The sequence below is a fragment of the Pseudophryne corroboree genome, chromosome 2 (genome assembly GCF_028390025.1).
Source record: "Pseudophryne corroboree isolate aPseCor3 chromosome 2, aPseCor3.hap2, whole genome shotgun sequence".
Classification (NCBI taxonomy): Eukaryota; Metazoa; Chordata; class Amphibia; order Anura; family Myobatrachidae; genus Pseudophryne; species Pseudophryne corroboree.
This window is the reverse complement of record NC_086445.1, coordinates 822,644,471-822,669,687: the sequence shown is the minus strand read 5'-3', so window position 1 is coordinate 822,669,687 and position 25,217 is coordinate 822,644,471. Positions and strand designations below refer to the sequence as shown.

General features: G+C 40.3%; 1 protein-coding gene across 1 annotated transcript in view; it reads left to right on the top strand.

The window, feature by feature from the left end:
- The window catches only part of IL1RAPL1 (interleukin 1 receptor accessory protein like 1), a 1,997,981-nt gene that overhangs the window by 541,566 nt on the left and 1,431,198 nt on the right, over window positions 1-25,217 (top strand). The gene's annotated exons all lie outside the window — the stretch shown is intronic.

Here is a 25,217-nt window from a genome sequence, read left to right as displayed (position 1 = left end):
TCCAGCCAGCTTGGGTCGGTGTACTCCACACTTCCTTGGCATTCCTGTTGTTTGTATCCTCATATGCTCTGCATTCATTTGAACTGTAATTGCTTTACACTTTATATCATACTACTGTATGTCTACACTGTACTATGTGGCGCCTTATGAATAAATGATGATAATACATTTGGGGTAAAAACTGTCTGTAAACTCTAATGAAAATGTAAACTCAGTAGACAACTAATTAAGAATTATGACTGTGTGGACCATGACAAATGTGGACGGGGAGGCAGTGTCTGCGCACAAAAGATTTAATACACCAAAGTCAAAATACAGTAGTTAAAAGATGTCAGTTTGGGGTACACTCTTGCATCAGGCTGGTGTGGAATGGTGTGTGTGTATGCTGCAAACATTGAAACCTCCTTCTGGTGGTCCTAGAAATAGAGTTACAATGAATTAACCAAGTAGCTGTGGAGTGCTGGGTTCATAGGTTACTTTAAAAGATGCTTAAACTATATGAATGAACTACAGTACAGTACTGCTGTGCTTATCAACATAAATGAACAGTATATTCACAATAACTTAAAAGAGAAAAGATCACTTGAAAAATAATCCCCCTCAAATTTGTCAACTGATTGTAATTTATGTCAATTGATGCAGCAGTTCGTTATGCAAATGTAACATACTGTACACTAAAAACTGTCAAGGAAAACCAATCTATAAACAATGAACATGTGCCCTCCAGGAACTTCCCCCCTCTGCAAGCTGGTATGTCACTCACTATGTGAACTGCTGGTACAATTCTGTCAGTAAGGCTTGCCCATGTCTTTCCCATCTATGCAAAGCAGCCAGGGTTTGGTAACCCAGTGAACCACTATCAGTATTTCCAACTTCATTGAATTGCAAGATTTAATATATGCAAACAAAAATACAAACACAATGCGCTACCAACGGTGTAATTGCAGCCTGCCACTAACACAGAAACCTTCACCTAGATTCCCAAAAATACATATACAAAAAAAAAATGGAAAGCGGTGGGCGCAACACCATATAATCCTTGGGTTCACTATGATATGCCGGCGGTCGGGCTCCCGGCGACCAGTACACCGGTGCCGGGAGCCCGACCACCGGCTTACCGACAGTGTGGCCAGCGCAAATGAGCCCCTTGCGGGCTCACTGCGCTCGCCACGCTATGGGCACGGTGGCGCGCTACGCACGCCACTAGCTTAACGCTTTTCGGACTTAGAAGCATGCTTCTGAAGAAGGACTTCTAAGTACGAAACGCGTTAAGCTAGTGGCCTTTGTTTGCAAAGGGTGGCCGTTTATCTGGACAATCGTTCTCTTCTAGTGTACTGTGGAATCCAGAGCTTCCAGTGCCTCCTAGGAGGGTAACTTGTGACCAGATGTCAGCCACCCCCATATCCACTTTCATGTGGTTATATGCTTGTTTTATCTGTCCCATTGTGAGTGCTTAGTGTAATAAACCTGTGGTCTGTTTGTCCTACTGGTCTGTTCGATGATCTGTCTCCTTTTTTCAAGATAAGAAATTACACCTTGAAAGGAAACACAGAGAAAACTGCTTCAGACCTACTAAGCCTTTGTTATAGGACTAAGGATAAATCCTTTGGTTTACAGATCTTTCATGTAAGGATTATATGGTGTTGCGCCCACCGCTTTCCATGATTTAATATATGAAATCCATACAGTGACAGTACAGTTGTTTTAAATGTATCAGCAGTATACTGTAGGATATTTTTTTTTACTATATGTTTAATATGTTTTTTCGTCATTTATTGTCTAGTATATCCTTAAAGGGATGTATATGGTCAACTAAAGTACCCAGGTAGGATGTGGCAACCAATGTTCAATCTATTTCAAACTAATACAAACCAATCCCATCAAATGCACCACACAATGGGCTTTCCCTGACATGATCACATCTGATGTGACCAGTCAGAAAATCACACTGGGTGGCTGCTGGAAGATAATCTTCCAGCAGCTGCCAATCTCAGGGGGACCTCCCAGCCCCACTGCTTGCTGGTTCCCTCCCCAGTACCTGCCATGCAGTTGATTCCTGCTTATCTAGCAGACTGGTGGCACCCCCAACCATACAGCTGAGTTATTAGCAGCCTCTGGGGATATGTAAAAAAGCAGCCCTCACCATCCCAGTGTACACCGAATGGCTGCAGAGAGGAGCAGCCATTGGGAAAAATTTAAGTCGTGATGGTCGCAACGTTCCAATAATTGGTGGACCAATACTATATATCGGCCATTGATGTTTAAACCTATGCTCATAAAAAATGTATTTTTGTAATTTTGCTAGATATGCTTTAAATAAATGTTCTTAACTTATTTCAATAATAAAAAATAATTTGTGGGTGGTTTTTGGGAAAAAAATATTAGCCAATTAAGTGGTTTAAGGGGCCTGATATGTGCCAAAAGAACATTGCCCACCTGATTAAACCATCACCATCCTTATTTTTAGGGTTTAAATTGGTACACTGTAACTTTCTTTATTGCTTACCCAATATTGTCTTGCAGTCTAAATCTGATGTAAAATAATCCAATGCAGTGGACTATTATTACTATTATATATCACTATATCTGTGTAGCATTACTTTAAATGAATTTTAGGGTGCAAAAATACTTGGAAAGAGAATTTATTCTGAGCAACAAGATACACCCACTTGTCCACCATTACACATATATCTTCACAAGAGTAATAAATTCAGGCTCTATATTGAAGACAGTGTTGTTAACTTCTGAGCAACTGATTTGCTACTGCCCCCTAGCTGGGACTGGTCTTTCTTATCTATGATCCCTAGAAAAGCAAAAACTAGAAAGAGACTATTCGGGAAAAGCTGATTTGCTGCAATATACTGCTCAGTGCAGCCATGCCTACCAAATGTGTTCCTGTCTGCTGTTCTTATTCTGATATTGGATACTTTAGATTGACAGAATGTGCTCAATATAGATTTAATTGAGCACTGGGCACTATATAGCCTAATTATTTGAAATCTAAATGATTATCAAATCATTTAGGGGGTCCCGGAGATCCTGGGCTACCCCGGTGACTGTGACAGAAGCTTAATAATACAGTGCAGCACCCACCAGTCTCCTTTCAGGCATTTTGGTGTTATCCCTCGGCGGGTAACACCTGGGTGGGGCCTGCACCCCCCCACATCCCAGTAGTGCCGCAACTGAGTAGAAGCAAGTGGCACACAAGTGAATTTGGTGGGTGGAAAAAGTGGGAGGAGCGGTCATGTGGGTCAAGGAGGGGTTCATGAAGTCAAGCATGTTGCGATGCATTTTGAGTAAGCATTAGAAGAGTGAAAAGTTAGGGGCATCTTGTAGGAGCAGTGCGGGAGAATCTGGGAGACAGAAGCAAGTGGATGCTTTTTTTTCATTATCAGTCCCTGAGTTTAGTGAAGCCATTTAGGCATCGGATCAGTATTGTGAAAATAATAACACTTCACTGTCAGCACAGTTTGTAGGCTGCCCTATTCATCTCATCTTTGCCACATCTCTAGAAAACTCTGCTCACTGTTTAACATAAAGATCATACTAAGGTCTAAGGTCCCTAGGTAAAAAAAACACATTTTCTACTGGCCAAAGGGCCTAAGCTAATATAGTTCTACAAAGTATTGGTAGCTTCATTGAGAAATTCCATACATCACTTTAGGCAATCAGGTCATTTTTTGTAGCCATTCAAGGTCCTCCTAGATATCAGTGCATGGAAAGAATGAATATAATTATCAAGTGATATATGTAGCAGGTATGTATTAGAAAAAAAACAGTAGGTACAATGATATCGTGGGTTGAGGCTGTGAGACCGGCGGTGGGGATCCTGGAGGTCAGCATGCAGAATGCCAGTGCAGGGGGTGGGGAGTGAGAGAGCCCTTTGCAGGGTTGCTGTGCTTGCCATGCTGTGAGGTCAGTGGCTCGTTGCACTCACCATAGGTTCTAATCCCACTCTATGGGTGTCGTGGGCACCCACGAGTGGGAATAGCCCCATGTTAGTCGGCCCGACTGTCTGGCATTTGATTGCTCGGAATCCTGGCATCGGCTTGGTGACCATCGGGATCCCAAGCAGCTGTCACATGACCGCATCCTGATATCACCACCCCACCCCTGATATTAGAAGTTAAGCGTTGCCTGTGGCAAGGGTTTCACATTTAATCTAACATTCCATAAACAAGGTATGCTTATTAGCCAATTCACAGAGAGCTCATTAAGAAAAAGATACAATGTTCATACGTTCATGATCCCTAAATTAGTTTTTTTTATTGTGTGCATTTTTTTAATTCTACGATCATTTAACATTTTAATATTGCTTTATTTGAATTGATTTCTGTGAGCACCACTAGTTTAGCAGCAAGACTGCTGGTATTCTAATCACTTTTCCTAATCTTATTTTGAAAAGGTGGCCTGTAATGACCAATGTAACAGTTCATTGACCTGTGCAGTCTAAAGCGCTTGACATAGTTCTGAGGCAAACTAGGGCACTAATTGTCTTGTATTGCATTCAACAGAAGAGAGTATGCTGTAGAGGTGATTATTTTTATAATAAACTTTAATAAACCTCCCGCTGGTGTTTTTAAATTAGACTATAGCTAAGGGCATGATTTTAATTAAGAAAATGCTTCACAGCTAGTATGCTGTATCATTCTCTTCCCTGGGTGGCTAGGAAACAAAATATTTTGTTTCTGTTCATGTCTGTAGCCAGAGAAATGAAAACACTTTCAATGTAGTAAAAAGGCTGTTTAACTAAGTAGCACCACACACAGAAGCATTGGGTTCATTCACACTTCCAGTGATAGTGACTGTTCTGCCATACCCATCATCAGCAGCCAATCATGAATACTTATAGCCAAAGATTGCTAAATCATATCTTAGGGGAACATTTACTAAGCAGTGATGAGAGTGGAGAAGTGAGCCAGTGGAGAAATTTCCCCATCAACCAATGAGCAGCTCTGTATCATTTTATAGTATGCAAATTATAGATGTTACTTCAGTGCTGATTGGTTGCCATAGGCAACTTCTCCACTGGCTCACTTCTCTGCTCTTATCACTGCTTAGTAAATGTACCCCATAATCCTGAGTGTATGACTATTAGTGCGGGTGCTATGAATCTAATCTTCAACAGCGCAAACTTGCATGCTCATTCCATCTGTGCTCTTGCCCCAAAACACACTTCCACTAGTATCTTATTTTTTTTAAATAATGTGATTTGTACTTGTAAACTACTATTTTTCATTATTACTTATTGCAGTTATAGAAAATGTATTTATTGCTTCTATGTATCAAAAAAATCCTGCTGAAACAGCGGCTCCGATATGAGCCTGCCCAGCACAGAGTCCAAAGTAAAGTGATAGGGATTGCTATCAATTTACTGCTGGCTTCTGATCCTGTATATACACAGAAAAAAATGGAAAAGAAGGGAGATGATGAACATAGAACCTGCCAGCAATGTTCTCGCCATAGTGACAGAAAGGTTAATGCCATCTTCAGCTTTCTGGAGCTTGGTAAATTGCCCAAGATTGCACTGCCCATTGAGAATAATGAGGATTTCAGTCTTCTGAGTTGCTTAATAATTTGCAGGTATACTAAAAAAGTGCCTTAACCATGTGCAAACAACTGGTAGCCTCATTTTGTTTTTAGAAAAGGTTTACTAAAAGTCGTGTTTGTACAAGTTTGCACTCTCGTGCGAATTTATCATTTTTTAAAAACATGGAGATTTACTAAAGGGTGTAAAATCATAAATTAAGCTGCAAAACATGGCCAAATCCGCCAATAGAAGTTAATACACCATTGAACCAACTCGCAAGTACTTTCTGTAGCATAGAATACAACATGGAAATTTACTGTAGACAAATAGACCTGTCTGTGAGGAGCATTTTTGGAGAAGCCTCCACAGATCAGTACAATCGGTGTCAGACTGGGGCATGAAGGGCCCAGCGGGGGTATACAGTGGTAGGGGCCCATGATTAGAGGTGTGGCCAGCCTCCAAAGTTTGGCTAACCATTGTGTTCCTTCATTTCTATCTTTGTCAGACCACTCACAACTAATCAGTGTCATGTTCCCATGGTAGTGGACACTGGTTAGCTGACAGAGATAGGCAGTATGTACATATAGCACTGCTATGTCCTTTGGTTCATGCTTGCATTTTCTTTCACACCCCTGGGATGCCTACTGAAGGAAAGGACCGAGCACCACCAGGGACTAGGTGATTATGTACACTGAGTGTGGGTGTGACTATGTAATAAAGGAATATAACAATCGGTCTGTGTATATTGTTTTTTTTCCCTTTACATATTGACAATAGGTGCCAGTGGACCTTTGATGCTGTACATGCTGGCACTTGTGATTCTCACAGATCCAGTATTCATGGCAGGCTTGCTGGGACCTGTAGAACCACTACAAAGGACAATATAACTTTAAGTCTGACTTTCACTACAATCAACCTTGCAACCACCGGCAAGTGGTGCAGGCATAGCCCCTGTCTTCAGCCCAGGCCAGTGCTGTACTCAAGAGAGGTGGATCCCTTTATTGGGAGGTTTCCCCACTTCTGGGATTACTGGTTGGGGGGTTAATGCTTTGGCTGGGATGACCCATCAAGTGTGTCCCCTCGCTGTGGCATTGCCCCCATGCTAATGGAGCCCAGTGCTGGTTCTTAGAATATGGGGGACCCCTACACAATTTTTCCACCATTCTTTTAGGACCGGGGCCAGCTCAAAGGAGTCAATGTGAATGCTTTTGTTGACATCAAAAATGTGGACATTGTGGTTTCAACATTGTGAATGTTGACATTTTAAATGTTGCTATTGTGACTGTATTCCATCAAGTTGAGTGCTCCATTTTTGGATCCACAATATGAATGTGTGTGTTTAAGATAAACTCACAAAACATAAGCAAAGTAATGAATAGAAAATATGTATGGCAAATAACGTGAGTCCTGATTCTACCATGTAAGCAAACCAGGCTCTTACCTTGGACAGCAATATCCAGGGTGTAACAGATAAATGATTTTATGTTGACTTTATTTAAATATTACACTGGTTAATAAAACATATTTCTGTGTTTATTACTGGTTGATTTTAACCTGTTCCCCCCCCCCCCCCCCCATACAATTATAAAGTTAGTGTTGTGCAGTACAGAGCAGAATGTGGGTTACACATCTACTAATTTATGATAAACAACTGAAGCAAAGGGACAGACCACACAGAATAGTCATATAGATTCTCTAAAACTGCATAGGACATCATAAACTGTAAGTACAACGTTGAGTATGTTACTTAAAATGAGGATGTTATTTAAAATATCATAGTTAATAAATAAAAAATTCAAATGAAAGGTTGAGTTAGTAATTATCTTTGAAAGTGACCTATGCTTTATCTCCTTACCAATAAAAATTGGCAAAGAGTCAGTAAGTAAAACAAAAGCATTTGATATGCACATTCCCTGTTTTGCAACAATAGTTTTAGAAGCTGTCTTGGCCATAACTATTCCCTTACTGTAATCTTTTATCCATGCCTTGTACACTAATAGACACTTCAAATTAATATTATAAATAAATGCTAATAGCTTGGATAGATTTTCATTGAAGAAGCGAAATTGAATTTGAATCTATTTAACTTGTAACTAAAACTCTTGCGTTATGGTTTCAGTTAATAGAGCTTAATATTTTTGTTAATCCTGTTTACTGGAATATGACACCCCTAATTATAATTTCCCAATATTCCAATGTAATCAAGGCACAGAATTCTAAGAATACCATTTGAAATGAAAGTTTGTTCTTATTAACTAAAAAAAAAAGTATTTTATGCAATTCCTGTTTCCGGTCCTTATTCAGGTTTGTTATCAAACCAGAAAAGCACATAATACGGGCAAAACCATGTTGCACAGCAGGTGGGGCAAATGTAACGTGTGCAGAGAGAGTTAGATTTGGGTGGGTTATGTTCAAGCTGAAATCTAAATTGTAGTGTAAAAATAAAGCAGCCAGTATTTACACTTCACAGACACAATATAACCCACCCAAATCTAACTCTCTCTGCACATGTTACATCTGCCCCACCTGTAGTGCAACATGGTTTTGCCTATTAGTGTGCTTCTTTTTTGGTTTTCTAATAAACCTGAATAACCCTCTATGAACTGTAATTCCTGTGGACTTTATATTCTATAATAATACCATTACTGCTTGTAACTAGAGATGTGCACTGGACATTTTTCTGGTTTTGTGTTTTGGTTTTGAATTCAGTTCCGCAGCCGTGTTTTGGATTCGGACGCGTTTTGGCAAAACCTCCCTGAATTTTTTTTGTCGGATTCAGGTGTGTTTTGGATTCGGGTGTTTTTTTTTCAAAAACCCTCAAAAACAGCTTAAATCAAAGAATTTGGGGGTAATTTTGATCATTATAGTATTATTAACCTCAATAACCACAATTTTCACTCATTTACAGTCTATTCTGAACACCTCACACCTCACAATACTATTTTTAGTCCTAAAATTTGCACCGAGGTCGCTAGATGACTAAGCAAAGCGACCCAAGAGGGCGGCACAAACACATGGCCCATCTAGCAGTGGCACTGCAGTGTCAGACAGGAGGGCACTTAAAAAAATTGGCCCCAAACCGCACATGATGCAAAGAAAAGAGAAAAAGAGGTGCACTGTGGTCGCTGGATGGCTAAGGTAAGCGACACAAACACCTCAATTTCACAGGAATTATTCATTCTAATCAATGGTATTATTGGTCCAAATCATTGGAAGAAAATGACAAAATCACTTGAAGAAAATGACAAAATCACTGGAATTATTTGTTCTAATCAATGGTATTATTGGTCCAAATCACTGGAAGAAAATGACAAAATCACTGGAATTATTCGTTCTAATCAATGGTATTATTGGTCCAAATCACTGGAAGAAAATGACAAAATCACTGGAATTATTCGTTCTAATCAATGGTATTATTGGTCCAAATCACTGGAAGAAAATGACAAAATCACTGGAATTATTCCTTATAATCAATGGTATTATTGGTCCAAATCACTGGAAGAAAATGACAAAATCACTGGAATTATTCCTTCTAATCAATGGTATTATTGGTCCAAATCACTGGAAGAAAATGACAAAATCACTGGAATTATTCGTTCTAATCAATGGTATTATTGGTCCAAATCACTGGAAGAAAATTACAAAATCACAGGAATTATTCGTTCTAATCAATGGTATTATTGGTTTAAATCACTGGAAGAAAATGACAAAATCACTGGAATTATTTGTTTTAATCAATGGTATTATTGGTCCAAATCACTGGAAGAAAATGGAATGGATGGATACTTCCAGTGACACAGAGCTGCAAGATACAGCAATGGCCTACTGTACAACTATATACTGTTAGTCACCAAAATGCTGCACTGTAATACTAGAAGCTATAGAAAAGTATATATATTATTGTATATATCAGTACAGACAGAGCGGTGTAACTGTGACACATGTGTCCTGACAAGTAGTATAGAAGCTATAGAAAATAAGAAAAGTATATATATTATTGTATATATCAGTACAGACAGGGTGGTGTAACTATGACCCATGTGTCCTGACAAGCAGTATAGAAGCTATAGAAAAGTATACATAATATTACTGTATATCAGTATAGAGCGGTGTAACTTTGACCCATGTGTCCTGACAAGCAGTATAGAAGCTATAGAAAAGTTTATATACTATTGTATATATATATATCAGTACAGAGCTGTGTAATTGTGACCCATGTGTGTCCTGACAAGCAGTATAGAAGCTATAGAAAAGTATATATATTATTGTATATATATCAGTACAGAGCTGTGTAACTGTGACACATGTGTCCTGACAAGCAGTATAGAAGTTATAGAAAAGTATATATATTACTGTATATATCAGTACAGAGCTGTGTAACTGTGACCCATGTGTGTCCTGACAAGCAGTATAGAAGCTATAGAAAAGTATATATTATATACTGGTGGTCCCCAGTCCCCACAATGCAGCACACTGATCAGATATGTGCAGCACACTGAGCACAGATATGGAGCGTTTTCAGGCAGAGAACGTAGATATTTTCAGCACACTGAGCACAGATTATTTGCAGCACACTGAGCTCAGATATTTTCAGCACACTGAGCACGGATTACAGAGCTTTTCAGGGAGAGAACGCAGCCACGTCCTCTCCGTTCAATCTCCAAAGCACGAGTGAAAATGGCGGCGATGCGCGGCTCCTTATATAGAATACGAATCTCGTGAGATTCCGACAGCGGGATGATGACGTTCGGGCGCGTTCTGGTTAACCGAGCAAGGCGGGAAGATCCGAGGCTGCCTCGGAACCGTGTAAAATGGGTGAAGTTCGGGGGGTTCGGATCCCGAGGAACCGAACCCGCTCATTTCTACTTGTAACGCTGGTCACTGCACATCCATATGGTGGCCTATTAATGTGGTTAACAGATATCAGCACAGATAGGCAGCTAGTTGTCATCAGCTGACAGTATTAACTTGCCAAACTATTACTCAAATAGTTTTAATTAGATCATTTAAAGTATTTGGCTACACATACAATTGCTGAACCAGTTTTCTGATCTTGCTTGCTACAGTATATAATTTTACTGTATAACCAGTTAGCATTGCATGTATGAGTTGTCATATCTTACAATAGTCTGAAAGAATAGAATAGTGTATTTTGGACATTACACAAATAAATAACTTTAGGTCTATAGTTAATGTAGAGAGTTTTTTCCCCTTGTAATACAATAGTACAATACAGTAGTTCAGTGATACAGTAGCACAGTGATTAGCATTGCTGCCAATGAGCTCTGCTGTCATGGGTTTGATTCAAACCCATACCTTACATGTGTGGAGTTTGTATGTACTCCTAATGTTTGCATTGCTTTCCTCAATACATTCTGAGTTTTTCTTACAATTTGAATACATACTGGTAGGTTAATTGGCTTTTGACAAGATTAATCCTAGTGTGCATCCCTTATGCTAGAAAATATAGATTTTAAGATCCTCTGGGGGAGGCATTGATGTGAATAATTACATGTTGTCTATAAAGCACTGCATTATATGTAGGTGCAGAGAGGAGACAGACATAACTTCTTATGTACAGTATGTTTGTAACCTGTACGAAAAGATAACAAAAATCCATGCTAACCTTACATTTATTCACATAGATGAAGGGGAATTACTTGAAGAAAATGTTTAACTTTAGAGTAAAAACTGTTTGTGACCAGAAATGGAACTGTTGCAACTGGGCTTTTTATTATATAGAAATAATCTAACACAATGGTTCCCAAACTGGGTGCCGTGGCACCCTGGGGTGTCTTGGGGCACTTGCAGGGGTGCCCAGTTTGGTGGTCCAGGATCAAGTCTAATCATTTATGGTCAATGTAATTGGCAAAACCAGTCCTTGTGACTGACAATCATATTATATTAGTTACCATGCGTCAAAATGACAGAACAAAATAATAGTAATGTCAGTGCCAGCAGCTGTGCACGCCCGAATGGAGCAACACTTGAATTGCTCCGTCAAACACCAGCTAGTGGCCACTGGCATGCAAATCCCCCCCATAGATGTGAGGAGCAGTGTTAGCCTTTTATTATAAAAGATATAGACAAACAGAAACAAATCCTTACCCTCACCACAAAACTGAACCTAAGGATGACATATAAACACAACTTATTTCATTTTATATTTTTGTTCGGAATTACTCCTTTACAAACTTTTGGCTTAGGGGTGAAATGAAGCTTGAGAACTACTGATCTAACATATGAAATAATTTCTTTGCTTTCAATTACAGACTTATTCCTATAAGAAATGCATGTATAATATGATTTGGAACTAAATATAATCAGAAAAATAAAACCAGAGTAATTGTACTGATTTTATCATATGTATACATATATGAACAATGTAACATTTTCCATCTATTTACTAAACCAAAACTCCCCACCCCCTTTAATATCCTGCACTCACTAGGCTACTTTAGGTTCCAACATATTTCATTGCCTAAAATTGCATTTTGTATGTTGTTCAACAAATTTCTTTTAATAATTGTATGATTAATATTGATATGAAAAGCACGCAATAATGAGCTGACCAGGGCCACATTTTCCTCATTACAAAATCTGACATTACGGACAGGCTTTGTTTTGTCTAACTCCCCTGCTTCTCTGAGTGAGAATCCTTTTGCTCCTCAACCTCCTTATCCTCCTCACTCCTAATCTTTTCTCCATCTAAACAAATAACACAAATAAGAACAAACTAAAAATAAAATCTACACTAACACTACATTCCTCACAATAGCACCACAGGCACACACAAATAAACACTGCAAAATAAAATACAGCAGACAAAAAAATTAGACAAACTATAAATGGAAAAAAAAAAGAATACACAGAAAATTACAACTTTCAATACCCACTACCTCCAACCACCTCATTATAATGTGCTTGGGATGTTTGGTGCATATTTATAATGGGTTTGTGATGTACAAATTGCTGGTTGGGTACAGGAAACTGGTGCTTAGAACGCCGTCGATCACAAGTCCAACAGTGGCATTCTGATGTTTAGAATCCCGATACCGCATGCGTAGGTATACAAATCCTCTCCAAACTCTAACCCTAACCCTCCTTTCCACAGCCACATCCTAACCCTCCCTTTTTGCAGCCTAACCGTAACCCCCCTTCTTGTAGCCAAACCTCTCTTTCCTCAACCTAACCTTAACCCTCCTAGTACACATAAGTTCTGTTAAATGCAGATTTACAAATACAGTTCAGAATGGTGTTCCATGAAATGGCAAACCAAGAGGAAACTTGGTACCTGGGCCATCTGTAGGATAAACAACAACAACGCACTTGGAAAGAACATTTGCTTATGAAGTGACATCTCTAGGAATATCATGTCTGTTTCCTGTTTTCATATTTCCTTACTTCACATGTCTTTAATATTGTTATGTACCTATCTGGTCTCAAAAGACAAGCACTGGATATTTGCCTGAATATCCGTTGTCCCTGTGCAGCCATTTTCTTGTTCCATTTTTTAGGTCAGGTTCTGCTAGCTGCTCTCAACCCAAATGAAAATAAAAAGATTAAATATGGGATTGTTCACATATACCATACCTCCCAAATGGCCCGATTTTGGCAGGACAGTTCTGTTTTTCTGGGACTGTACTGCTGTACCCCCTGCGGGTCGCAGTGTCCCGCGGTGGGGTGGGGGCAGTTGGGAGACTCTCACGGGCTGCTAAGCAGAGCAGCGGTGAACAAACACTGTGCACATGCACAAAGCATCTGTTCACTGGGAAAGAGGGACAGGGGGCATGCCGGCAGCTCACAGTGCTTGGCATGTTTCCCACAGCCGCAAAAATGGAGGTGTGACTCACGATTGCAGCACTTCCGTGATGTCACACCCCCTACCCACGAGGCCACAACCCCTATTTTTGGGGCACGCATCTGTGTCTCTCCTACCAACTTTCTATATTTTGGAGTTATGCATATGTAGTAGATTTCTAGGTTGCTAACTGATATAGGGGCAGATTTATTGACTTTTTACACCATTTTCACATTATTTTAGTATTACCTGAAAGTGTTAAAGGGATTGTTAGGGCAGTTTTTGTGAAACACTGCTCCAAACCCTTTATTTCTCATTTTTTTAGTAACCAGATCGTATTTCCCATGCTTATAATGGCAGCAGAACCGTGAATCTCTTCCCAGTGCACTGCGACTCGGACTTCCCCCAGGTCAGTTTCCAAGACAGTTTAGAAGGAGTATGCAGGTCAGTGTAGATCATGGAAACAAGGCCCCTGGCAGAGGTCTGTTGGTAGCACATAGATTCACAAGTGGTGAGGGGTCGATAATTGGTGCTTCACAACAGTATGAAAATGTTGCAAGTGGAGAAATTGGAAGTAATTCAATGAACAAGAGAAACACAATATATATTTGTAATACATATGATATGATAACATATTTGTATTTAGGTCTATTGTAATAATTTTGTACTTAAGATAGTTACATACCGTAACCAATTAAAGATTCCGCTTTCTTTATCACCTGTATACGTTGAACCTGCAGACTTAAAGTTAGGGTATTGCAGAGAAAACATCTGGCTATAAAGGTAGATGGGCCTATTTGTAACTTCTATATGCTACATAGGCAAGCAAGATGAATGCAGTGAAAAAATAAGAGTTCAGGAATATTATGGAACAAATTAGACAAGGGAGTTAATTTACTAAAGTTTGAGCAAACCAGGTTTTCATGTGATTTGGGGTTTGTAAACTGTGTGATTTACTAAAAGCAGAACCGCATTTCAAAACTTTAAAACCACAAGGTCTTCAACCGCATTTGCAGTTTGGAAACCTTACAAAGTTTAAAAAAGTGCCATCTATCCATTTGTGCTCTAGGCAGCCACCTAGGTTTGGCTGATGGTAGTGCCAGCCTGGGATGTGTCGTGTTTGTTTGGTGGGAGCAATTGTCGGTGGACATAATTGTGAGTGGCCGTAATTGTTGGTGGGTGTAATTGTTGGTGAGTGTACTTGTTGATGGGTATAATTATTGGATGGTGTGAGAAATTGTTGGTGATTATCTCATATATTGCACTGGGATCAGAGATTAGATATTGCTACAGTATGTCACTGTTGTTCACTGATGTCATATGTGTTTACATTTTATGTGTTGATTTATACTGTATATGTTTTATTTAGATTAACACATCCAGTCACTAGAACATCGACATATAGCAATATAACAACAGTTATATCAATTCATGTCTTACTATGTATCATATGGTAGTATGTACCAAGTTTCTGCGTGCTAGACTGCAGAGCTGTAACCTGGGGGTGGCACCGTTGCTGCCCCATGGCACCTGCATGTAGCTTACAGGATGCCTCTAATGGGACCCTGCAGCCGGTAGTGCTACTACAGAGCCACCTGGAGCATCCAAGGACACTCCGGGCAGAGCTATACATCCCAGAGCGGTGTCCCCGTCCCCTAGCATTGTAATCAGGATGTCATATTTTTAAGGGGTGGGGCCAGCACGGGTCACACTGCTGCCCTGTCACGGGGCTGCAAGCCTTCACTAGCTCATACTTTGCATACAAGGAAAGAAGTTAATGTCAGTTTTCCTTGGCATTTTGCATTCATTTTATGTTTTTGTACATATCTTTTTTTTCTCTCGCTGCTGTTAGCAGGTGCTAAAATTGGGAAGTGAATATAATATATTTCCCAAATACAGCCAATTATAAAAGAAGGAATATGGCTCAGATACTGGCCCTATCTGTTACACAGAGAGGGTGAGGGAATACAAGACAAATCTAGTATGTTCACTAAATGCACAGAAAATTACGTTGAGATAAACAACTGTTATTAAACTTTTCTCATTTTGTTGCAAAATAATGAAACCCACAGAAAAGTTCATTTTATCATTTTCCGAAGGTATGATTTTCATAATGTAGAATACAAAATAGAAAATTACAGTTCAGTTTAGAAATAAGAAAACAGAGGGCATACATTTTGGAAGAGAAGAGAAAGCACTGAAGGAAAAAGATTGGAAACGTAATATAAAATACTATTCATCTTGTGCTATAGCTGCATTCTCTTTTAAATTAGAGTTGCCACACAAAGGTTGCAGAAAAATAGTATTGCAAACCAAGTTGCTATCTGAGGAGCAGCTTTTTTTAAGTGTTCTACACCACAGTTAAATCCTTCATTATTATAACATTTGAAGTGATGCAATAGCCTATTTGTCAAGCTCTTGTGCTGAAGATGACGCTTAAAGTGAATTTGCGTTAATGGGAGGTGTGACATGCATTTCATCTGTTTTTATATTGCAGCTGTTAAGGAAAGATTTCATTAAATGGAAAGTGGAAGCAAACACACATAGCATTGTAGCATTGTACACTCATCGATTTTGTGGAATGTGGTAAGACTTACATGTAACCGTCACCTGGAAATTGTAGAGGCAGAATTTCCGTAAGCTACACAAATACTCATGTGAGACTGCAGCCTATCAACTCACTGGGACAGTTATCATGACTGAAAAATACCACACAAAGGGCTCTATTTATTATTACGTAGAGAAAAGCCTTACCTCCAGCAAATCCAAGTGTTTTCGCCAGAGATAGAGCTTCTACCTATCAAAGGCTGCTATAGTCAGCAAAAGCTGTTAAACCCACTTAAAAGTCCTCCTTTTGCTGCAGCCATCTTATTTTCAATTAGAATGCCAGACAATTATTAATTTATTTTTAAATATAATTTTTGACATTTTATTTTCATTTTCTTTATATTTAGTCATGGCTTCCATTTTCGGTGCACATGTGTGGTCCAACATAATAATAAAAAGGAGCCAAAATCATACAGTATTTGTGCCAAAAATACACATAGGTACAGTAGAAACTACTGAAGAGCCCCTTTCTCTTTATTTCTATTTAAAGCATGTTTTGCTATCATGCACCAATTTTCATTCCCTTTTCTTTCTCTTCTAAGTCTGTGCATAAGCTACAGTGGTTTAACATTGGCATAGCTGACACCAGAGAGCAGAAGTCTGAACCTGTTCTGTAAATATTTATTGTTCATGATCTGGAGTCCCTATTTAGAGAAAATTTATCCCTTACATATTATAATGCTAAATATATTGTTAAACCCATGGGAAAAGCCCCATGAAAAATACAGTATTAAGGCATTGTACTGACAGGCAATAAAAAATGTCTTAAAACCATAAAAACATAAATTTCTGTGTCCTTGCTCTTAAAAGAGTATTCAGAGCATGCTCTCAAAACACCCCCGCAGCCCGATACACCAGGGACAGATATAGTTGCCGACTTCCTGGGTGTTCTCTCTGCGAGAGAGCAGCCAGGTTTACTCACTGAGGAGTGTGCAGGGGTGTGATGCATCACAGGAGGCAGGGTGGAAGCAGTGGCATCACAAGGCGGGTGCGGGGGGTGCGGCCCGCACCCGGGTGTGACACCTGGAGGGGGTGACACCAAATGTCAGCTCCTCCGCAGTGACAGGAACCAGATGCTGCAGTGTGAAATTCTGCTACAGCACCCGGCTCCTGTCATAGCAGAGGAGCCGACAGCGCACTGAGACCGTCTCTGGGGGAAGCCCAGCATCTCCGGAGATGCTGGGCACACTCCCAGAGTGATGATTCCAGGATCCCTGTGAAGCCACGCCCCCTAACTGTAGGACCACGCCCCTTTTTGCCGCGATCGCGGCAGAATATCAGGGGTGCGCACCGGGTGTCACCACACCCGGTGATGCCTCTGGGTGGAAGTGTGGCATGGCATATAAGGTGGTACAAGGGCATGGTAGCTGTGATCAAATCATCATAGCCATGACCCCACTATATAATGCCAAGATTTCTGGCATTATACAGCAGTGGGCGTGGCTACAATAATGTGATTCAGCCGGACCACCCACTTTACTCGTTAAGTGGGTAGCCAGGTCCAGGGTGCAAGTGAAGTTGGGAGACTTGCCCATTCCTCTGGGGGGGTGCAAAGGCCTTCAGATTTTTAGAAGTCTCCTGGCAATTCCGAAAGAGTAAGCAAGTATGGTACAGAGCAGAGCTCTCAAACTCGGTCCTCGGGGGCCCACACAGTGCATGTTTTGCAGGTCTCCTCACAGAATCGCAAGTGAAATAATTAGCTCCACCTGTGGAGCTTTTAAAATGTGTCAGTGAGTAATTAATACACCTGTGCACCTGCTGGGTTACCTGCAAAACATGCACTGTGTGGGCTCCCAAGGACCGAGTTTGAGAACCTCTGGTACAGAGCATCACAAATGCTGTGGGCATTGTTGAAATTGTTGGAACCTCACAAAATATGTGTGTACATGTCCATTCATTTATACAGTATGATCTTTTGGGTTATACGCTATTTTTCAGCTTTTAAAACTTGTTTAGGAGCAGTTTTAACAAATGCACAATGCATGCATGATTATAAATGACATTACAGGTCCAATCACTTGTTTCATAGCTTGTTTGTTTGTTTGTTTGTTTGTTTGTTTGTTTGTTTGTTTTGGGCAGGGGGCTATCAGCAGTGAAGGTTTGGAAAATACTATTGACTTTGGTAGATGTGTAGTAACTTGATTTCCCAAGCTTTGCAATCTCATGAGAGTCCCAGTGATGGTTAACACCAGCAATACCTGGCAGAGCATGGCAGAGAGCAGAAGTTACCTGGGCTGACAAAACCAGTCCCCTGACATGATGGCACAGTACATTTGCCAGAAAGCAGGAAGGTTGGACCATGCATGCTCCAGGCACTTCACAAGATGGAAATAGGTTCCATCAGGTCTGCAACTGCATGCCTCCCGCGGCTCTGTGCCCTGGTGGCAGTATACATCACTCATCCCTTTTTAATGTTGTGACACCAGGTGATAGCCATCACTTGATAAACAGGAGTAATCTCTCACTCAGACATTAAAACATGTTTTCACTAGATTTAAGGCTTTTCTCCAATTGACAAATATACTCTTGTATTTGTAATTTAGTATTGAGTTGAAACTAAACAACAGAGTTATGATGGTCAATTTACTCAGCACTTAAGGCCAAATACTAACAGAAAAATGTTATTGAATAGTTATTTTCTACTATAAATATCTAATAAAAGTTTAATGCAACCAATGGAAAGTCCATCATCTTGCTTGCTAAAAATATGATGGTGTATTCTTTGTAACTATAACCAGTGCTGGATGCTGGTACAATAATTTACAATAATTTAACTTTTGATCTCTCATTCCACACATGTGGCTTGCATAGCTTATCTCATAGTTACCTACCCTCCCTCATTCTGCAGGGGACTCCCTGAAATAGTAGCAATCTCCCTGACACACTGTAAAGTCCCTCAATCTCCCTGATTGCACATTACCCCCATTATGCAACTGTTACAATCTTGGGTAAAAAATAAATCAGAGACACTTATATTCAAATGGAATCATCAGTGCCATTCCCCTTTATTGGTTAAAAAGCACAATGCTCCCTATGGCTAAATACATTTTAAATAAGGTTTCTTGTGGACACTTACAGTATATGGAACCTGTTGTATAACACAATACACAAACAAATCCTGCAAAATATCAGTATCTTTTCTTTAACAAGTAGATCTTACATACTTTGGGGCTCATTGACATTTGGATGTAAGTTATTTTCCTGACATGGCTCTCAGATGTAGCAGTACACGTCCGCGCTGATAGGTGTTACTTTCACAATCTCCCTGAAATGCTTTTTCAATAGTAGGCAAGTATGGCTTATATTATTTAGCTGTGATTCCTTAGCTAAACAAATGTTACTTCAATAATTGTTTTCTTGTTTTCTCATTCCACCAAACTGGGCAAATCATTGCTCAAATAGCTTTGAGTCAACTAATGGAGTTTGCGAATTACTTTAGTGTCCCAGCAAATAACCTATTACTAAAACAACAAATACTAACATAACACCCACATTCTCTAAATTTCAGATTGCATTCTGTTCACCATTAATATTCTTAAAGCAATTCTGAAGCCAGGAATAAACAGATTGCATTTAATATTATTTGGCAATAATTTCCATTGTGATATAATAAAGCTGATAGACAGTCTTAATGGATATGTTCAAAACAACTATAACATATGTAGAAAAACTATACATGTTAAGATTAATATCTCTAAAAGACATAGAAAGAAAATACCTGCATTTATACTGTATGTTCCACTATTGACATACAGTACCTGTAGAAAAGAAAAAACCTTTGAACTGAAAGTCATTTTGTGGACAATGTCTACAACGCGTCTGTTCACCAGAGGACTTGTAGATGAGAGGGTGGATTTAATATGTTGTTTGGCTGACAGATAGAGGCCCTGCAGCCATCTGTTATCATTAATGCATCTTAAACATTCTTTTATATAATTAAAAATATAACAAAGCATTTTATATGCATGAAGAGGATTAAACCCCATGGCTGAGACAGGCCATGTCACTTCCTTTTTTTTTAAATTATTATTACCAGTTACTTATATAGCGCACACATATTCCGCAGGGCTGTACAGAGAATATTTGCCCATTCACATCAGTCCATGCCCCAGTGGAGCTTACAATCTATATTCCCTATCACATGTACACACAGACACATTCACAATAGGGTTAATTTTGTTGGAAGCCAATTGACCTACCAGTATATTTTTTGGATTGTGGGAGGAAACCGGAGTAGCCGGAGGAAACCCATGCAAGTACAGGGAGAATATACAAACTCTGCACAGTTAGGGCCATGGTGGTAATCGAACCCATGACCTCAGCACTGTGAGGCAGTAATGCTAACCATTACACCATCCATACTGCAGTGTTATTGGTGGGTGGGGGTTATCTGTTAATTATACTGTACATTCTTAGCCTGTTAGCTATTAAAAATGTTATGTGGGTTGGATTTATGGTGTTTATTAGTCCCTGTCACCTGACACTTGGCCTCATTCCTTTTGGAAACGCCTTTCCCATTGTTGGCTTTTATTTTTGTTGGAAAATAATTGGCAGTAGCTCTTGATATTAGATCTCATCAGCCAAAAGGTAGTTTATATGGGTTCAACAAAATGAAACTCCTTTTTACTTGTAGGCACAGTTTGAGGTGCATAAGAGTACCCCCAGCCATCATACAGCAAGGACCACCACAACCAAAATACTGCTAATTAAACACAGGGGCACCAGCGATGTTATGTTAACATTTGATTATGTCAACATGTTAACCATCTAGACATGATGAATATCGGCATTATCACTGTCGACATGCTGAGCATGTCCAAATTTCTACCATGTTAACATTATCTTGTCAACTCAATGCATGTTGGCATAACTGTCGACATAACATACCACACCTATATCATAAAATTATACGTACAAGACACATGATTATGAGACATTTGCTGAAGGGAAAGAAAGGTCTGTAAATGATTCACTTAGTGCAGTGGTTCCCAAACTGGATGCCTAGACACCCTGGGGTGCTGCAAGGCTGTTGCAGAGGTGCCTCGGGTTGGAGGTCCAGGACCAAATCAAATTATTTATGGTCAAAGTGATGGGCAAAACCAGTGCTGTGGCTGCCAATCATAAAATACAGTATGTGGACAAACAGAAGCACAACTGTGCACCACCACATAACTGAACCCAAGGGTGACTGGTAAACACAATTTATTTAATTTATTTTTTTATTTTTTTATTAAAAAATAAGAAACTTTTGTACTAGTGGTGCCTTGAAAAAGTGCTCTAGGGAACTGTGATTCAAGAAAGATTGGGAACCACTAAATTAATGTACAGTATACTCTATGATTTCTTAAACAGGTGATAAGAAATGTTTTTCTATCCTCAATATGCCAAATATGTACCTGGTTTACACTAGTCATAAATGAATACACACATTTTGAGAAATATGCATTCGCTATTTGTTTGTGAATAAAATAAACAAAATCATTGAATATAGCAGGTGTAATCATCCTTCTTATTTCTAAATTTAAAAAAAAAAATGAAAACACTTGCTAAAATACATACTTACCAAATCATATAATATATGCATGGGCAATCACCTTTCTGCCTCAGAGATGATCCACAATTAGCAAGTCAGAAGTTAAATAATTAGTTATTTTATCAAAAATGTTCCAACGCATATACTATACCACTTTATAGCGATGTATCATATGTATTACTCTACTAAAAGGTTTTTAAAAAAAACAGACTGATTTATTGCTTCAATACAGTGCGTGTACATTTATGTAACAGTGCAATTGTTCTACTAATTCTGCATTCCACCAAAGTCAGTGTTTTCCTACGTGCAGCTTGTGTTAAAAGACGTCATTTTCAATTATCTGTGTTTCTTTGTATGTCAGATGCTGTCAATTTGTATTGTATTTCCCATTTAATCCGTTTAAATGGGTTGTGTATCCATTATTAGTCAAATTGATCAGAAAAACATTCTGAACTCAATCCTTGCATATACAATAATTCACCAAGTTCTAACATTTTAAAAATAGATAGGGGTTGCACAAATGTTCTATTACATTTGGTTGCTATGGAGACACTTATAGTTTGAATATTTAAAAAACACATTTGTTTAATTTGTGTACAAATATTTTTAATTACCTGCATTTAACCTATGAAATGTCCCTGCCATTAATTCAATTAACTGGGTGGATAGACCACATTTTTTTTATACAACAATGTTACAATAAAGAAAGTAAAGATATTTATAGTCTGTGTGCATTATCTTATAATCATTGCACTATGTAGAGCTGTAGGGAATTTCAAATAAAGGCATGGGAATATAAAAGTAAGGTGCACAGACAGAGATATTGTGTGTTCAGGACCTTTCTAATGTCACACTGCCATATACAGTAGCATCTATTCTCCATGGGCCCAAATATCAGGGCCGTAACTAGGTGTGTGCCAATGGTGCCTTGCCCACAGCGCAAATGCACTGTGTGCGCACCATCTGGCAATACCACCAGCACGGCCGCTCTCTCAAGTGTCACCGTCATCCTGCTGCTGCGCTGCTGACCTGTATGTGTTGTGCTCTCAGCCCTCTGCTGCTGAGCGGCTAGCACACTGACTATACAAGTTGCAGGATGCTCTCAAGTGTCAGTCACTACCGCCTGCTGCACTGCTGACCTGTATGTGGTGTGCGCTCAGCCCCTCTGCTGCTGAGTGGCTAGCGCACCCACTAAACAAGTTGCAGGATGCTCTCAAGTGTCAGTCACTGCCGCCCACTGCGCCGCTGACCTGTATGTGGTGTGTGCTCAGCCCCTCTGTTGCTGAGTGGCTAGCGCACCCACTAAACAAGTTGCAGGATGCTCTCAAGTGTCAGTCAGTGCCTCCCACTGCGCCGCTGGCCTGTATGTGGTGTGCGCTCAGCCCCTCTGCTGCTGAGCGGCTAGCGCACCTACTATACAAGTTGCAGGATGCTCTCAAGTGTCAATCACCACAGCCTCCCACCCGTCTCTGCACTATATTTAGTGTGCACTGGGCGTTACCCCACCTCCCCGTCACTGTTAGGCCAATCAGCTCCTGACACTGCTGACAAGGGTGAGCGGGGCTATGTGCATGTGCAGGAGTCAGTGCGGCCCGGTTGTCGCTGGAAGCGGTGATTGATGTCATTATAAGAGTGCCAGGTGCTTTCACGCGGAGGAGGGCAAGGCGGAACCCCAGGTGAGTGACTGCAGCATGTGTCGTGATGTTCACCAGCAAGCTGTGCAATGTTCTCTAGTTCCAGTACTGAAAGCATACACATGTTACACCTCACATACATGTCACCTTACACCTCACATACATGTCATCCTACACCTCACATGTCACCCAATACCTCACATACATGACATCTTACACCTCACATGTCACCTAATACCTCACATACATGTCACCTTATACCTCACATACATGTCACCTAGAGATGACATCTCTCCCAGCACACCCACAGTGCCCTGCACTGCGAAGAGTGCAGCGTAGAACAGGAAGAGGAGAGGCATGCCAGCTGGTCACAGCAGTTTAGTATAATTATCTCTCTCTCTTGTAAAAAAGGGGGACTCTGTCTGCCGCAATGTGTAAAAAGGGGGACTCTGTCTGCCATAATGTGTAAAAATGCTGACTCTGCCTGCCGTAATGTGTAAAAGGTAGCTATGCCCGCCCTAATGTGTAAAAAGGGAGCTATGCCTGCCCTAATGTGTAAAAGGGAACCATGTAGACATGCCCCTTACAAGTGAAGCCACGCCCCTATATTATTGGCACACCTACAGCGCGCTCTGGCCCTGTTTTGTATAGGGGGGCGCTGATGCTGTTTCTTGCACACAGTGCTAAAATGTCTAGTTACGGCACTGCCTAATATGTACAATGGTATGTGCCAAGCCCCACAGGGGTGTCACAATGATCTATCTACTGTATCTATCCATCTCTCTATCTATATTTTATGTTAAAAACAACATAGAGGACATTATAGGGAATGCAGATAATAGTCTTCCATAATGAAAATACAACAATAAGGTGCCCATTTAATAATTATTGAGTTTTAGTAGCAATAAATAAAAAATTTAATCGCTGCTATTCAGGCTATGTATTAAAAATATCATCCAGGGACAGGTGCTCTTCTAGAAGTCAATCCCCGTGAATTATAAAGTAAAGTGGTTGCATCAGCTATCACTTTACCTTATGTTGTGGACCCACTGTGCATTCTTGCTCTTTAAACCGCACATGCGCCAGTGGCTGTTGGGTATGGTGACCGGCACTTGGGATCAGCCGGTCACCATACCGATGCCAGGATCCTGGGGATTATAATGCCAGCAGAGGGGGGCGATTGCTACAAAGCCCCTAGCAGACTCACTGCTCTTGCCACGCTGCGGGCTCTGGGTCTCGCTGCACGCACTACAGGCTCTATTCCCACTCTATGGGTGTCGTGGACATCCACGAGTGGGAATAGTCTCTGCTAGTCGGCATGCCCACTTGTCAGGATTGTGAGGGGGCAGGATGTAGTCATCGGTATTGTGACCGGCAGTTTCCTGACAGCAGGTCACATAACTACATCCCGTTAATGGGGAGGGATCCATAGGATCCCTCTACCAGTAAATTAGGCTACAATGACTAACCCAATTGCTAATGTGATTGGAAACATGGAAAGTGCAGCAGATAGTTCTGGTATCTTCTGCGAAATAATACTTTTAGATGGTGTTAACATTTTAAGGGTATCCCCCAAAATCAGTTTTCTTGGGCTCTCTTACAAAATGTGTATAATAAATATGCCCCTACAACATAACTCTAACATGTGAGTGACTTACCTTCATGTGGAACAAGAAGAAACAGGATCCACTCATAGCTCCCACTCTGGGAGATGGTGGCTTCGCTGCACCCCGTGACCCAGTACATTGACTGGTGCCTCTCAAATTATGGGAGCGGGGACAAGGAGGCTGCTGTTCCTGCACCTGTGACTAATTTCACAGAAAGACAGAAAAAGAGAAAATGTAGGGCAACACTCCAAGCACTAAGAAAAATAGTAATCAAAACAAGTATAATAAACTTTGCTATTTTACATAATTTTTGGCAAAAAATATGGGCCCACCTACCACAGCCTGGTGACCTAATCAGTGGGTCCTTAACATTCCCAAGATTCAAGCCTAGAGCACAGGACCCCCCCCCCCCCCGGTGCCAACACAACCCAACTACACCAAGGCATGAAACCTAACTGAAATCTAAATTGCAGTGTACAAATAAAGCTGTCCAGCATTTGTGATC